Source organism: Macrotis lagotis, chromosome X (assembly GCF_037893015.1).
Source record: "Macrotis lagotis isolate mMagLag1 chromosome X, bilby.v1.9.chrom.fasta, whole genome shotgun sequence".
Classification (NCBI taxonomy): domain Eukaryota; kingdom Metazoa; phylum Chordata; class Mammalia; order Peramelemorphia; family Peramelidae; genus Macrotis; species Macrotis lagotis.
The window spans coordinates 168,318,376-168,334,936 of NC_133666.1; the positions used below are offsets into that span (position 1 = coordinate 168,318,376).

The window sequence follows — 16,561 nt, forward strand, 5'->3', positions numbered from 1 at the left end:
AGTATAGAAAAACATCACACTCATTATACTTTCTTTGGAGGAAGGACAACTTCAAGGCACTGCTGAACTGATATTTAGGCTTTTGCCATTCACTTCAGACCTACCCAGATTGAACCACTCACAAGGTTCAGATCTGGCCAGTCCAAGCCTGGGTTAGGTTTTCTTAATCCTTCCAGCATTAGCAGCTCCTGGTGATGGTGCTTCTCCTCTGAGAACTGGTGCTGTATCAGGAATCACCTCCTGGTGGACAGCCAGCACCTGACTCAGAATTTCTTGACCTCACAAGGTTACTGTAAAGGCTGTAAAGGCTGGAAACAATCATTTTTTTTCACGATCTCTGGTCACTGGCCTGTGCTCAGAGAAAAAAGGAGAAAATAGAAGATGGCAGGGACTCAGGCTCATATAGGTAAGCATATACGATCACTGCCATGTGCTTGATGAAATTACAGGCTGTGAGGGGCAGGTATTGTCCCCTGTCGACACCATTGCCACTGGATGTAGAGAGGAGGAAAGAATTTCTTTCCACTCCCACCCCCCAGTATAAGTCCAAGACTTCAAGTTATTTCTCTTCCTCTTATAGCTCACTCACTTATGGTCAATCATTTTTGAGTGGTAAACAATCAGGAATCACTGGGTCATCTCAACAAGGTTTAAGTCCTTCAGTAGAGTCCAGGCATATGCCCAACTCATGGAAGGAACCCCAGTCCAGGAGATCAGGGCAGTCTACCTATTTCCATTTTACTCTCCTCACAGTTAAGTAGTTATTGTCCTCAAAAAAAAGTCAGCTGGTTTGTTTTGGGTGATTCAAGGTTAGCTCTCTGGGGGTCTAGTGAAGTTCATGTGTTGTCCTTTCAAGTACTTCCGCCAAGGCACAATTCTTCAGAGTCTCCTGAATGTCATGCAAAGAGTCATAGCCATCAGTTTGAAAAGGAACCAGAGTAGATATCCTAGAGAAAGTGGCCAGAGCACATGCCCCTTGGTATGCCCCAGAGTACATAGAATATCACCATGGGAGGAACCTATAGACCAAGCTGTACCATTATGTGAGTATATCCTAAATATGGGCAAAATGAATATGTTAACTTGGTGGGGAAGGGACAAGCAGCTGGGGGTAATCAGCTCCTCTAGAAGACAGTAAGTACTTCAGTTGAGTTTTTAAGGAAATGATGGATTTAAGCCTGGGAGCAATCAGTGCAAAGGCATTGATATGGGAGATAATGTTTGTGAGGAATAGTTAAAAGGCTAGTATGGCTAGGCTGTAGACTAAACAGAAGAGTTTATATCAATCTTAGAAGAAACTGAGAGACACTGGAGTTGATTAAGGGAGTAATACACAGAATTGGGCTTTAGGAAAACCATGTGGACAGTTGTGTGGAGGAAGGATTAGAGAGATGAGAAGAAGCAGGGAGGTCAAAGATGAGACTTGCAAATGTCTGAGAGGTGATACAGTCTGAACTAGGGTGGGGGATGTGTGAGTGGAGAGAAGGGGGACATAGGTAAGAATATTGTGGAGGTGGATCTGGTGTCTTACTGGCTACATGGGATATGTGAGAATGAAGAGCTCAGGATGACTCTATGGTACAGAAGCTACAACACTAGAAAGATAGTAGTGCCTTTGAAAGAAATAGGGAAATTTTGAAAAGGAGTAGTTTGGGAGAAAATGAAAGTTCTATTTTTGATATATTGGAGCTACCAAAAAGGACTTTGACCATCATCTAGAAAGCTGCTGGCCCAGGTTGGCAAGTAGTGAAGGAATCTCAGAACCTTCCCTGGAAAATCCCTTCATTTGAAAGACTGAAATCTGAGTCCTGGATAAGACCATTAACTTGATTATATGACCCTGGGCAAGTCACTGACTGCCTCATTTTCCTCTTTTGTGAAATGGAGGGGTAGTGGTGGTGCAGGCTGATCAAATAATTCTGAAAATCTCTTCCAGTCCTGACTCTCTCTCTCTCTCTCTCTCTCTCTCTCTCTCTCTCTCTCTCCTCTTGGTCCTTGGTCTTCCTCTTCTCTCTGGCTCTCCTCTTTCCCTTTCTCTGTCCTCTCTCCCCCATTCTCCTGTCTCTTTCTCTCTTTTCTCCCCTCTGTCTCTCTCTTCTTCTCTCCCCCACTTTCTCTTTATGTATGTTTCTTCTTACTCTCCCTCCCTTTCTCTCTCTCTCCCTCCCTTTATCTCCTTCCTTCTCTCTTCCCCTCCCTCCTCTCTCTCTCTCTCTCTCTCTCTCTCTCTCTCTCTCTCTCTCTCTCTCTCCCTCCCTCCCTCCCTCCCTCTCCTCTTCACAAGTGGGATGTGCACAGGAATGGCTCAATCAAGATATAATAATTTTTAATTAACATGTGGATCATTTCACAGGCTGATCTCCTTGGAGACAAAAGAGAAGATGTTCTCTTTAGATTTCCCTTTGCCTCCCCTCTTCTTCTCTCCCTGGCCTCACCAAGGACTCCCTTGTTTCAACCATATATCTTAACCCTTGAAAACCACACAAAAAAGCAGATTTTTGATCTTTCCCTTTTTACCTTGGGGTACTAACACACACAAATACACATGTTTGCACACACATACAACCTCATACACACAAATATATAGACAGACTCAAACTAACAGAGAAACAGGTACACAGATCCATACACACAGAGATAAACATATGAAAACATGTTTTGTACTGTACTTGCAGATACACCACATACACAATCTCACACACAATGACATCCACACAGACCCAAACATAGATTAACAGAGACAAATTCATAAATGTATATAATTATGCACAGAGACATAGACAAAGATAGGTACCAGTTTCTATAAATGCAAGTATACATATACACAGAGATATAACTGCTAATGTATACATATTTGTGCACAAAGAGACATATGTATACCTACAAAGATATCCACAGTTACACATGCGAAAAAACACAGAGGCAAAAGGGATGGGCCGGAAGGGAAGGAATAGAATGTTCCTATCCTCTTATGGTAAGTCAAGACAATGAGCATCTTTCCCCCTCCCCTGAAGCTGGTCTGCTGCCCCCCTCCCCAGGAGAACTGGGAACAGAGGCCACTGACATTAATACCTGGCCCAGAGGGAATATGGCAAGGGCCTCAGTGCAGGAGAATCAGGTGTCTCCTTGGCCCCTCCCCCAAGCCCAGCCAGAGCCTGGGAGATGTCAGTGTAATCGTGGCTCCTTGGGCAGTCACTCCAACTATTGATTGCTTGCTGCAAGCTCTCTCATGCCCTTCTGCTGCTTCTCACTTGTTTTCTTCCTTGGAGTGGCCTTTGGCAACTGCTACTGTAAAAGGGCCAATCTGACAGAGCTGGGCCACAAGATATACCCACTGCCTCCTATTCTAACGATTGCTTTGGGGATGAGGAAGTGAGGAGGATGGGTCAGGTTTCAGTGATAAGAGAGCTTGACTTGTTCCAGAAGAGGAGGGCTTTCTTTTTCTATCCCCCCACCTTCTCGTTCTCTCCTCTCCCTTTCTTTCCTCTCCTCTCCCTTTTCTTTCTTCTTCTGTTCTCTCTCTCTCTCTCTCTCTCTCTCTCTCTCTCTCTCTCTCTCTCTCTCTCTCTCTGGTTTTCCTTTTTTTCCTCTTCCCCTCTCTTCTCTCCTTTTCCTTCCTTTCCTCTCTCTCTCTCTCTCCTCCCACCCCTCTCTCTCCCTTTCTATTCTCTCCTCTTTTCTCCCTTTGTTCCCTCTTTCTCTCTCTGCTCTTTCACTTTTATCTCTCTGTCCTCTCCTCTCTCTTTCTCTGTCCCTCCTTTCTCCTCTCCTGTCTCTCTTCTTTGTTTTTTTCCTTTATATCTCTCTTCCTTCCGCCACTCCTTTTCCTTTTTTCCTTTTGAGTCTTTCCTTCTTTTCTTTCCATCACCCCTATCCTCCCCACATCTTTTAGGAAGATTAACCTCTTTAGCCTTACCCTTTCATGCTCATTGAGTCCCAGGACTGAAGATAACTAAACTAAGAGGAGGAAGGTAAAAAACCACTTGCTTGTCTTAAATGGTCCATTCAGATCAATGCCTCTCCAGGTTATGAATGGGTAAACTAAGAGCTGATATGAATCATCACATCTGGAATACAGTCATTTGTCCCCTTCTGGTTTCAAGTCCCTTGGTCTAACTACTGTATCTGATTCCCCTTTCAGGGGGCTTGGTTATTTTGGTTCCAACATCCCTCAGTGAGAAGTTCCAGTTTAGATTTCCCACACAGAAATACAATAGTCAAAGACCCAACTAAGCCCCTAAACCCACCTTATTGGTCAAGACTCTCCTGGCTCTATCACCTTCTCTCCCTGTAAGACAGACTCTCACTCCACCTCCCAGTCTCTCAGTTTTCTCCTTTGAGAAATGGGAAGATATTCTCCTCCTCTTCCTGGCATAGGGAAAAGGTTACAATGAGACTCTAGACCCTCTGCAGTTTGCAGGAGGAAGGAGTGGGATGGGTGTTGGATGAGTGCCCAGGACTATCATTTGGCCTGAAATCCTTCCCAGTTCTCAAGCTGGGGTGAGAGGAATTTCAGAGGAATTGATGCAACATGGTCACTGACAGCATACCATTCCTTTTGCAACTGAACCTCCCTCCACAGCCCTCTGGCCTGGTGTCTCCACCCCTTTCTTCACTCTTCTCCTTTTGCAATTTTCCAGGCCTGTGGCTTGGTCTGGGTTCTCAGAGAAAAATAAAAGAGATCCCAGAGGCAGTTGCATCTGCACACAAATACACACACACACACACACACACACACACACACACACACACACACACACACAGACACAGTCTCAGAGTATTCTGACAAGAGCAATGAACTGGCTGACAGAAGACCTGGATTCTAGTTCTGGTGAGGCAATTTCTAGCTGGACGAACTTGGGAATGTCTCAACCTCAATTTCCTATAAAATAGGGATAAAATGAAGGCAGCTAGTATACAGAGCATCAGTCCTGGAGTCAGAAGAACCTGGGTTCAAATCTGGTCTCAGACAATAATTATGTGTCCTTGGGCGAGTCACTTGACCCCATTACCTTAAATAAATAAAATTTTAAAAATAGGGATAAAATAACTTCCCTTCCTTGAGGATGGGTATGTGAAAATCAAATAAGATATGAAAGCATAATGCATATATGCTTATATAATGCATATATATATATATATACAGATGTAGACACATATCCATCTTTATGCTTGAATACAGAAAACATATGTACATATGAAATATATACCAAATATAGATAGAAACATTATGTCCACACATGGGCATATACCCACAATACATGCATGATCACATATGATACAACATACAGTTATCCACACATATCAGCATACACAAAAATACACACATGCATATACCTATCACATGTTTTCTCTTTGAAAGATTTCAGTCTTAGATGAAAGGCAGCTTTGGGATTATGAGGTTCAAGGGGTACTGAGAAGAACCTGGTAAGTAGGAAAGCAGAATCCTTTGGGATCTGTGTACCCAATCTTAATGGAGAGAAACAATGATTCTGGTCTGGAGAGAGCCCAGGGATAAGAGCCAAAAGGACTAGGCTCCTGGCCCAGAAAAACAATAGCTCATTAAGTGACCTTGGGAAAAGTCACTTCCCTGGGCCTCAGTTTCTCCATCTATGATATGGTAATCCACCTTTACTCTTGCCCTTCAGAGATAAAGATGAGAATGAATGATTTCAGTGGCTCATGGCCAAGGAGCTGAATACAAGCTGGTAGGAGAGGACAGCTTGTGGTTGAGCCACCTCCATCACATCAGCCTTTGTTATGGTCAGAAGCCCCAGGCAAAATTTTGTAGAGTCTGTCTCTGGGGTAGTGCTCCTACAAATCAGGCCCATTCCTCAGCTGGAAGGGGCCCATAAGGGGATGGAAATGGAACGCTTCCTCAACTAACAATTTTAAATCCTGTGTGAAGATGCAGGTGGAAGAATGAATTAAGAAGGGGTGGTGAGCCATAATTCCAGGCAGGGTGGCAGAGTGGGAGGAGGGAACCTATTGGAGAAGTTCTAAATCTTTCAGGAGAATAAAGTCCCTAAGCAGAAGCACCTATTCTCAGGGTCTGCAGAGTACTCAAATTTACCTTCTAGAGCAAATCAAGATAGCCATCCTCTAAATTACAATGGGGGTGGTCTTCCCACCCCAGATCTAATTGGAGAAACTGTGAATTTGCCACCTTTTGGTCCTCCCTCCCCCCACTCGGGTTCTGCCTCCCACCGTTAAACCCTGGCTCTCAGACCTTGTAACATTGTGTGGGAGAGTGAGAGGAATGAGCCAGTCAATGGGTGTTTGTCAGCCTCCAAGTCAGCGCCAGGAGAGCCTTCCAGACTACCCCAGGGACCAGAGTTTGTGGGGGAAGCCAGAGCAATGATGGGGAAACTAGGCTCTTCTCTTCTCTTTGAGGTTGTCTATGATGCTTATTTGCATTTGATTTTTTCACCTGGAAAGGCGTGTGTGTGTGTGTGTGTGTGTGTGTGTGTGTGTGTGTGTGTGTGTATGTGTGTGTAAGGCAGAGACACAATGATCTTCTCTGACTCCTTCAACACTCTGGGGACTACTATATGTCACAGTGTGGGGCTAGTCAGGTCAAACTCTAGCTTGGGGGGCAATTAGCCTTCTGGGGTGTGTGTGTGTGTGTGTGTGTGTGTGTGTGTGTGAGAGAGAGAGAGAGAGAGAGAGAGAGAGAGAGAGAGAGAGAGAGAGAATGAAAAAAGATTCCAGGGCATGCCAGCCCCTTTTTCCTCTTCTGGAGACTAGAGGGGAAGAGGTTTTTGGCTAAGCTTTCATCCTTCCTGTTGGAACCGTTCCTCTCCCTCCCTTTCTACAACACAGACACACACACACAGACACACAGACACACACACAGACACACACACACACGCACACGCACACACACGTAAAAGGGAGCGGCGGGCCGGCCATCCACGGCCAGCTCCTCTCTGGAAAGCTGTGCGCTGCCCGGTGGGGGCGGGGGCGGCGGGAAAGGGAGTGACGCCCCCCGGCCCGGCTCGGCGCCCCCCGGCCCGGCTCGGCGCCCCCCGGCCCGGCCCCGCGCCCGGCTCACAAAAGCCCGGAGCCGCGAACAGGCGACCCCCGGCGACGGCGCGCGGGCCGCGGCCTGCATCGGGGGGCCGGGCCGCCGGAGGAGGAGGAAGCGGGCCGCGCAGCATCTCGCGGCGCCCGCGGCCGGCGCCGCCTCCCATCTTGGCTGTGCCAGGCGGGAGCTGCCCTGGGAATCCCCCCGCCCCGCGGGCCCGGGCAGGCCGCAGTCCCGCGCGGCGCGGCGCCTCGGAGCAGGCTCGGGCCGCCCGGCTCGGGCTCCGGGCCCGCAGCTTTGCCGGCTCGCTTCCGTCCGCATGGGCGATTTCGGCCGGCGCGGGGCAGCCGGGGGAGTCCCCCCGCGCCTTGCCTTCGCTCGGGGCGCCCGCCCCGGGCCCCTCCCCCCTCCCGCTGCGGCTTCGGGGGTCCCCAAGGCCCCCGCGGCCGGAGTCGCCCTTTTCTCCCCCCCTAAACCCCCGGCCCTCCGCGGGGAGCAGGCCGGCACGGGGCCCCTCCGCTGCGCTAAGCGTCGTCGCCGGGTCTGGCTGCGGGCGCTCAGACCTGGGGCCTCCCCTCCCCACACTGCTTCATCCCGCACGCGATTTCATTCACGTCCGTGTTCTAAAAAGACACAGACACGCGTGGAGGGCTCTGGATGGCCCGACTGACACCCGGGCTCCGGTTCTGGTGCGGAGCCAGGGAGGAATCGCGGCGGCGAGAGCTCGGGGGTCTTATTGTCACTCGCGCCGTGGAGCGGAGCTGTGCGCGCCGGGGCGCTCCTCCGGGGAGCTGGGGGGCAGCGGTCCTGGGGGCCGGGGTCTGCGGGAGGAAATGCGCCAGGATGAAAGGCGGTGGGGGCGGGGCGGGAGCCAGGCCTGAGAAACGTTAGAAGCTCTGCTCTCTAGCGGGAGTCCGGGTTCGGAGGCGGCTTAGGGAGGGGGCAGGGAGGCAGGCTGGAGCGGGAGCGGGCACGACCTCAATGGTTGAAAGGCGGCGCTGAGAGTGGAGCCCTGCAGCCCCGGAGGACGGGTCACACGCGGGATGCAGCGGCGGCCGCCGCTGGGCCTCGGGGCGGCCGGGGTCACGAGCCCCCACGGGAAGTCTGAGGAGTGCCAACCCGAGCGGGGTAACATGACGGGGGGGGGGGGGGCAGGAGAGAATCGGACGGGGGGACGACCGCGGATCCGCCGCCCACGGGAGCAGCGCCCCGGCTGGCGATAAGAACAAGGACCCACGGTGCTCGCCTGACGTTCCTTCCCCGGGAGCTCCGGGGTTCGGTGCACTCAGCAGTTGGGCTGAATTTTCAACTTCTACAAAACTACCGGGTTTTTTTTCTTTCCAGCCTGGGTTCCCCAGCGACCACATACTTCTTACCTCTTCCCACGACCCCAACACAATCACAGACCTCCTCTTCCAAAGTCTCAGCCCTGCCCCTTCTCAGCCTCACTCATTCAGGCCAGTGTGATACAGGCTCCCAAGACATTTTTTTTTTAAACAAACTGAAAGGGGGAGGGGGAGGGGGAGGGGGAGGGGGGCGGTAAAAAAGCAACCAGACGCCCTCAAGCAAAAGAAAATCCCCTAGAATTCCTCCTCATACAGGGGAAACCAGCAATCACCCAGCTGCTTTATGAAAACCCAAAACACCGAAGAGAGGAAAATACACAACTCCTGCTACCCCTCCCCCAAACAAGCCAGCGTCTGGAGGCTGAATCTACCAGACGAGAGCTGCAAGTTACAGCAAGAGAATGAGAACCAGAAAATCGTCAACCCACCGAGTTCCATGAATTGAGAGGAAAAAAAGACACAAAGATAATGCTTGTAACGATACCTGTTCTTCCTTGATCTCCGGTGGTGGGTCTGTGTTTTCTCCTCTCTCTCTCTCTTCCCTTCACCTCTTCCAGAACACAGCTGCCAGATTAGATCCTTCAGGAAAAGATGGGAGAAATGGCACAATATTCTCTCTCTCTCTCTCTCTCTCTCTCTCTCTCTCTCTCTCTCTCTCTCTCTCTCTCTCTCTCTCTCTCTCTCTCTCCCCTTTCTCCTCCTCTCACACTCTCTCTCTCCTTCTCTCGCCCTCTCCGCTCTTCCTTCTCAGCAACCGTTGCCAGCTCCTTCAGTAGCCATTACTCATGGGCCACTGGGGGATATAAGGTAATTAGAAACGGCCCTATAGCATCCAGCCTGAACATTTTAATGCCAGGGGTAGCAGTGATGTTGGGGTTTGGCTGCAGGCGGCTTACATACACACCAGAGAGGAGAGTGGTGGAACTGGGGGAGGGGAGAGGGATGGGGGGTGGGAAAGGGGGAGGAGAAGGGGGAGGGTCTGTGCCTGTGTCGTGTGTCTGTGTGTGTGTGTGAGAAGAGAGGTTTGATCTCACCATAGAGACATCAGTTCATAAGACAGAGAGCTCAGAGAAGCTGAGGAGACTGATGGTGTTTTGGGTTTTATTTTTTAATTTATTTTTTCTTAAAAAAACACCAAAAAAAAACCCTCCCCCGAGAAGGTAGCAAGCTTGTCGGTGGTGTGTGTGTGTGTGTGTGTGTGTGTGTGTGTGTGTGTGTGTGTGTGTGTGTGTGTGTGGTCGGTCTCTGCCAGGAATAGCAATCAGCAGAAGCGGCGCACTGAGCTCAAAAATACTAGCATGAGGGGTCAAAAGAAAACTGCAGACATTTTTGGGTATGGTGGGGTAGAAGATAGGTGGAAAGCTTAATCCTAGAAAGGAAAAATGGGACGCAAGGGAGGGGAGGAATAAACTGAAGGTTTGGACTTGTGATCTTCGCCCCTTCTCCCTTTCTTTAAAACACACACACACACACACACACACACACACACACACACACACACACACACACACACCCCAACCTATATGGCACATCTCTCTCAGATCCTAATATCTAGGTCCTAAAGGCGGTTTGTTTGACGGAGACTACCTAAAGTGGGGCGGGAGGGAGCAGTGCTGCTATCCATTTCTGAAAGCAGTGAAGGCATCGAAAGATTGATCCGAAGATTGCTTGCAGGAGCCAGAGGGCCGGGGGGCGGGGTTGGGTAGGAAGGGCAGAAAAGGGGGGGAGGGGAGAGAGAGAGAGAGAGAGAGAGAGAGAGAGAGAGAGAGAGAGAGAGAGAGAGAGAGAGAATAACACACCTGCAGCTTTCTCGGTTCTGCTTAGCCAGCTGTGTCCGAAGCACTGACTGACAGGAAAAATACAGCATTCCGGACTCCAAGGTTTGTGTATCTTTGGGGATTTAGCTTGGACCGTGCCTGGCAAATCAGATCCGACAGCAATAGGTGGCTTCTGGGTATTGGGGGACTAGGGTGGTTGTTAATGTAGCACTTCCCCACTTTTTAAAGGGAGCCTTTGGGGGAGCCCGAAGGGTCCCTAAGCTCTCAAGCTTCAAAGAGCTTTCACCTTGAGAGATGCTCAAGATAGCGCCCTCCGGCTGGGATTCCCAGTCTGGCAGTGGCTGGTCCTAAGGTCCTATCTCGAACTCGACCCTCCCACCCGGCGCCACAGAGACGGTGATTCCCCCCGCCCCCTAGTAAAAGCCCCCTCCCCGCGCATACTTCAGACACCCCCCCCCCCGCCCCCGCAGTCCCTCAACCCCTCTCTACCCTTCTATCCTACAATCTACCGTATAGCTGGCGGGGAGATGAAATATATCGCATCACAGCTCTCTCTTCTCTCTTCTCTCTCTCTCTCTCTCTCTCTCTCTCTCTCTCTCTCTCTCTCTCTCTCTCTCTCTCTCTCCCCCCTCCATTCCTTCCTCCTCCCTCCTCACAGATGACAGACACCCTTATAATTATTCCCACCAATATCTAATCTGCTTTTTTTTCTTGGCCTTTCCCCACTTGTCTAGGGCACATCCTGTGTCTGTAAATTCCCCAGGTTAATTACACGCGCGCGCGGGTGTGTGTGTGTGTGTGTGGTGTTTGTCTGTCTGTCGGGGCAGGGGAGGGGGGGAAGGAGGGCATAGCCACCCAATTAGTGCTCCTTCTCCGCCTTTTCCTCTCAACCCTCGTAGTTTCTGTGCTCTCCAAAGCCCGCCCTTGTTTGTGGACCAGGGCTAAGGATAAGAACCCTAGAGAGTGAGCTTTTATATTTATCTCCAAGCAGCGCGCCTCCGGCGCCCCCACCCCTCTTTCTCTCCACAATTGTAGCTCTGCTCTGGCTAATCACTCTTCCTTCTTCCACCTTTTCTCTTCCCATCCCCCTCCCACCTCCGCCCCCAGCCTCACTGGCTCCTGGCTCCCATTCTCTGGCGGGCTCTACCACTATTTTCCTATCACCCTTCCCTTGATGGATCATTTTTATTTTTGCTCTGGGCTGATCAGGACTGTTCATAACAAGGGCAAGGAGAGCGGGTCATCATATTATCTTCATAACATTATAACGTTTTACATTTCCGACCCCCTGTTTCACAAGAGACACTCTGGGAACTCTTTCCTGAGGAATAGCGACAAAAATATTTATTAAATTGCCTCCAATCCTTAAAATAATCCGTAGGGACCTTCAAATCCAGTAACCCCTAGGATATGAAGGACTCAGGAAAAAGAAGGAAGAGGCATATTGAGAAGGTTGCACTAAATTATCTCTAAGGTCCCTTCCAGTTGTGGTTTTCTACTCAAAAGGAAATAGAGGTACTCAATTCAAGTTCTGAAATATCTTACTTTGTGATCTGGGCAAGGTCACTTAACCTGCCTATACTTCACTGACTGCCTCAGTTTTGCTTAGCTTTCCAGCAGTTTTTTAGTAGAAATCAAATGGTGCTATTGTGTCTGAAAGGAGGACATTCCAATCAAGATCTCTTCTTCCTTTTCTTTTCAAGAGGGTCCTAGGGCAGCTATGTGAAACAGTGAATAGAACACTGGGTTGGAATGCAGGAAGAGTCATTTTTCTGAGTTTAAATCTGGCCTTAGACACTTACTGACTGTAACTCTGGGTAAGTCACTTAACCCTGGTTACCTCAGTTCCTAATCTGTAAAATGAGACCAAGAAAAAAGGCAAACCACATCATCTTCGCCAAGAAAATACCAACATGGAGTCATAGAGAGTTGGACACAAGAGGGCAGTTTTTCTAAATGTGTACCTAAATATGATTTTGTTTTCTTAGTTAGATGAAGTTCTTTCTCACTTTAACTCCAGACCTTGGTGCTAAGTTGGTTGACTAACCTTCAGTTAGTCACACAGTTAGACACTTCAGTTAGACACACAAACTATTTGTGTGCCCAGTTTTATGAAAGATACTGGGGAGAAAGACTGGGTCTTAAAATACTTAAAATACCTAAAGAGTCAGTGTGTAGATAGGTCTTATGGGTAGCACAGACACTAGGGAGTTCCAAAGAGGGGAACTCATAAAGGATTGCAGTGGTACTGCAAAGGGATGATAGGAACCAAGATAATTATCTGAAAGATAGGAGAAATTTGAATTTGGGGAAAAAGTGGAAGGCAAGAGGTATTGATGGTAGAGTTAGCAAATACATAGGGAAGAGCTAAAGGCCTACATGGGGACTGTGAGGACTCTGTCCTGGTTCTCCCATTTTTGATACTGGTGCCACAATTATCTAAGATGTTTCTATATTTATATGTGGAAGATTGGGTCATTCTGCACTCCAGTACTTTGCTTTTACCAGATCTTCCTTTTTCTTCTCTAGTTTGTCTCTTCTTTACCACAGGCATAGACCAAATCCTAACACAGATTGCTAGAGCTGACAGAAAACTTAGAGATCATATAGACCAGCCTTTAGGAAACTGAGGCACAAAGAAGGTTAATGATTCGTCCAAGGTCATTCAGCCAGTTTGTGGCAGGCAAGGGGACAAAAATAGTCAGGACTTGCTTCTTGTCTCTTACTCTAATGTTTTTTATTATACTACATTGCTTTTCTCCCAGATCTGGTTTTCCACCATCTTCTATCTCACCTTCCAACCTTTGGAGGCATGAAATATTTCCTTCTCTTTCCTCTGTTAGGTAAAATGTATATTTTACCTCAAACTATTTTTTGCCAAACCTTTTCACAGACTAAACCCTCAAATAGAACCTCAAGTTGAGATGGTTGTTTCTATATCTCTGATTTCCAGATTTAGCTGATAAAAACAGATCCAGACTCAGGGCTATCCTCACAGGACTGTTTCCCTTTTGTTCCTTCAGTGGTGTTAGCATCCTAAAGACATCAATGGACAGACAGATATGGTGGGACTTGGGGAGATGCCTTTGACATGAAACTTTGGTTCATCCAATGACTTGGATCAGGATCTTCTTGGAGAATTTCAAATGGAACTCAGTTAGCCTAAGGGGTTAGAGCATGATGCAAATGACATCAAAGTCACTCATTCCATCCTTGATTAGCTTAGTAAGCCTTTTGCTCTCCCAAGGCCACAGACTGAACTCTAACCCTGTCACACCATGAACCTTCAAGTATCTCTTTAGGGATTTCTCTAGGGGAAGGCAATATACAGACATCCCTTCCTATCAAGACTTTTTATTTTATCAAGATTTTTATATATTTTGAGTCAGTCTAAGAAATTAAAAATGGAAATTTTGCAGAAGCCACAGATGACACGTGAAGGCCAACAGATGCAAAAAAAGTTTAGAAACTCAGGAATGCATAAATATGTATATAGTATTGTATAACATCAACATAGTTCAACTTTTAATGTAATAATAATTCAGATTCCTTCTCTGGTACAAAGAGGGCCAAAAATTTTTAACACAGAATTTCCAGATGGGGATGGGAAGCACTCTGTCCTTAACCCCCTTGATATGGAAAGGATAACTGTATACAGAGAAAATTTTATTTAAAAGAAATCCAAGGTAATTTGGAGGTACTCCTAATAAGAGTTAATATTTATGTAGACTTTAGACTTTATAAACTTTATAAATATTATATTACACTGTTCATACAGCAACCTTTGGAGTTAGATACTATCATTACCCCATTTTACAGATGGCAACTGAGTCAAAAATTAAGTGACTTACCCATGGTAACTCAGCTAGCAAATAAAGTTTTAAACTCATGCCTTTCTGACTCCAGGTTCAATGCTCTTTCCATCTAGCTGATACTATGTACTAGAGGCTCATAAACAGCTTCATTTAAGAAATGGTTGGCATTTGAATTAGGTTTTGAAGAAAATTAGGGATTCTAAGAGGTAGAAGTTAGGATGGAGTGTATTCCAGGATTGGAGAGGGAAAGGACAGGTCAAAGGTAGCATCTGGTAGAATAAAGCCCAGTGGAGCAGCAGCATTTTCTTCTTCTTCTTCCTCTTCTTCTTCTTCTTCTTCTTCTTCTTCTTCTTCTTCTTCTTTTTAGGTTTTTGCAAGGCAAATGGGCTTAAGTGGTTTGCCCAAGGCCACACAGCTAGGTAATTATTAAGTGTCTGAGATCAGATTTGAACCCAGGTACTCCTGACTCCAGGGCCAGTGCTTTATCCAAAGCGCCACCTTAGCCACTCCCTTCTTTTTTTTTTTGCAAGGTAGTGGGGTTAAGTGACTTGCCCAAGGTCACACAGCTAGGTAATTATTAAGTGTCTGGAGCTGGATTTGAACTCAGGTCCTCTTGACTCCAGGTTGATGCTCTATCCATTATGCCACATAGCTGCCCTGATCTGCATCTTCTAAGACAAATAGGCATTCCATGATCCAAAAAATATTCTGAGTTTAGAAAGAATAGCATATAGCAGGATGAGAAGGTGGTGTTTCCAGATCCAGCTGAGTCTATCCCTATGAGGCCAAGGCCACTGGTACAGTCTCTCCACCCTAGAAAAATACAGCTTTCTTTTAAGTTACTCTCAAGTGCTAGAGATATTCTTGGTCTTTTGGCCTCTAATTTTTTTTTTCAACCTGAACCAGGGATTCTGCTTTAATTCTCAGTTGGTTCTATCAGGATAAAATGAGGAGAAAGACAGGGAGAGAGGGAGCCAGAAGACCTGAGTTGAAATGTAAATCTGTCATTTGATTCTTGACCAAATTACTTAACCATCATGGATCTCAGTTTCTGGGTTTGTAAAATTAGGGGTTATATTATGTCTCAAAAGTGACTTCTTGGGCAGCTAGGTGGCACAGTGGATGGAGCACTGGCCCTGGAGTCAGGAGTACCTGAGCTCAAATCCAGCCTCAGACACTTAATAATACCTAGCTGTGTGGCCTTGGGCAAGCCACTTAACCCCATTGCCTTGCAAAAAACAAAACAAAACAAAACAAAACAAAACGTGACTTCTTGCTTTAAATCCTATGGTCAATAGTCAATAGTCAATAAACCTTTATTAAGTGCCTAATATGGGTCAGGAACAATACTAAGAGTTGGAGGGATACAAATATGAAAAAAAAAAAAGAAAGCTAGGTCCTGCCCTCAATTGGGGAGGACAAAACACAAAAGGAAGCTGAAAAGAGGTAAGTGATTTAGGGAAAGAATCTGAATAGGGGGCATAGTGAAGAAATGTCAACTGACTTCTGGGGCAGCTAGCTGGGCCCAAGCTGTGTTGTCAGGATGATCTGAGTTCAAATTTGACCTCATACATATTAAGGGATTGTCCCTGAACAAGTTACTTAAGCCTGGTTGCCTCAGTTTCCTCATCTGTAAAATGAGTCAGAGAAAAATGTAAATCACTTCAGTATCATTGCCAAGAAAACCCCAAATGAGGTATGAAGCGTCTGACACAACTAAACAACAAAACAGAAAAATCTCAAATCCGGGTGAGAAATGATCCTCTTAGGGATTCTCTCCTTAAATGGAGATTTGAAATTCATGGTCCCACCCTCCACTAAGAGGGTAGTGAGGTGAAGTGATACTATGACCCCTGATTTTCCCCTCTTTACCCCGACCCCTTTCCCATTTCTTTTGTGGCTTGGAGCCCCTGGGATATTATTAACTAGTCCCCACAAAAGGGATGACCAGAGAGGAATGACATTCCTTTTTGCTGATTCCAGGAGAATTCTAGGGAGGATGGATCCCCAACTTTAAAGGGCCAGAAGTGAATTCTCCTGGAGAGCAAAGGCACTGGGAGGTATCTGCCCCTTTGTTTGCATTAGTCCTACTTGAAAAGCTTCTTTCATAGAAAATCTGTCTCCAGAAGCCTTTCTGGAGTTAAATAACTAAACAGGGACAGAAGGAGAGAATTTAGGGAGAAAAGATGTGCTGTCAGCTGGGGCCTAAAAGGAGACCATATCAACAGGAGGTGATGAGAGGCAGAGTTTCCAGATGTGGGAAGGAGGGGGATGGGCGATGAGGGATGGAAAAGAGGCCAGCTCTGGGGCCAGAAAGAGTGAGAGGGCATACAGGGGACAGACCAAAGGTGAATTTGGTGGTTAAGCTGAATGACTATTAACCTGACCTAAAATATTTTTTTCTCAGGTTAGTGACCAGTGGCTATTTAGAAATTGGGCAGAGAGAAAGTTGTCACCTCACATGCTATCACTCCCCTATAAACCTCTGTCCTTTTAGGAAGGCCTTTTTCAGATTCTTATTCAGACATGCACAGCAGAGAGCCATCCTGGTGCATTAGACAGGAATTTGGGAGGCCCAGGTTCTAATCCTATCAT

At 47.2% G+C, this 16,561-nt stretch overlaps 1 protein-coding gene across 7 annotated transcripts in view; it reads right to left on the minus strand.

Moving 5' to 3' along the window:
* RAI1 (retinoic acid induced 1) overlaps positions 1 to 16,561 on the minus strand; it is a 294,145-nt gene that overhangs the window by 152,091 nt on the left and 125,493 nt on the right. For 5 of the 7 annotated variants that reach the window (XM_074208585.1, XM_074208582.1, XM_074208578.1 and 2 more), the window contains exon 2: positions 8,858 to 8,952. The exons of 1 other annotated variant lie outside the window; for it this stretch is intronic. The gene's annotated coding sequence lies outside the window, so the exon portion shown is untranslated. Of the gene's footprint in view, positions 1 to 8,857; positions 8,953 to 9,080; positions 10,537 to 16,561 lie in introns of those variants that run through there. One more of the 7 variants, XM_074208580.1, reaches the window with a different exon arrangement.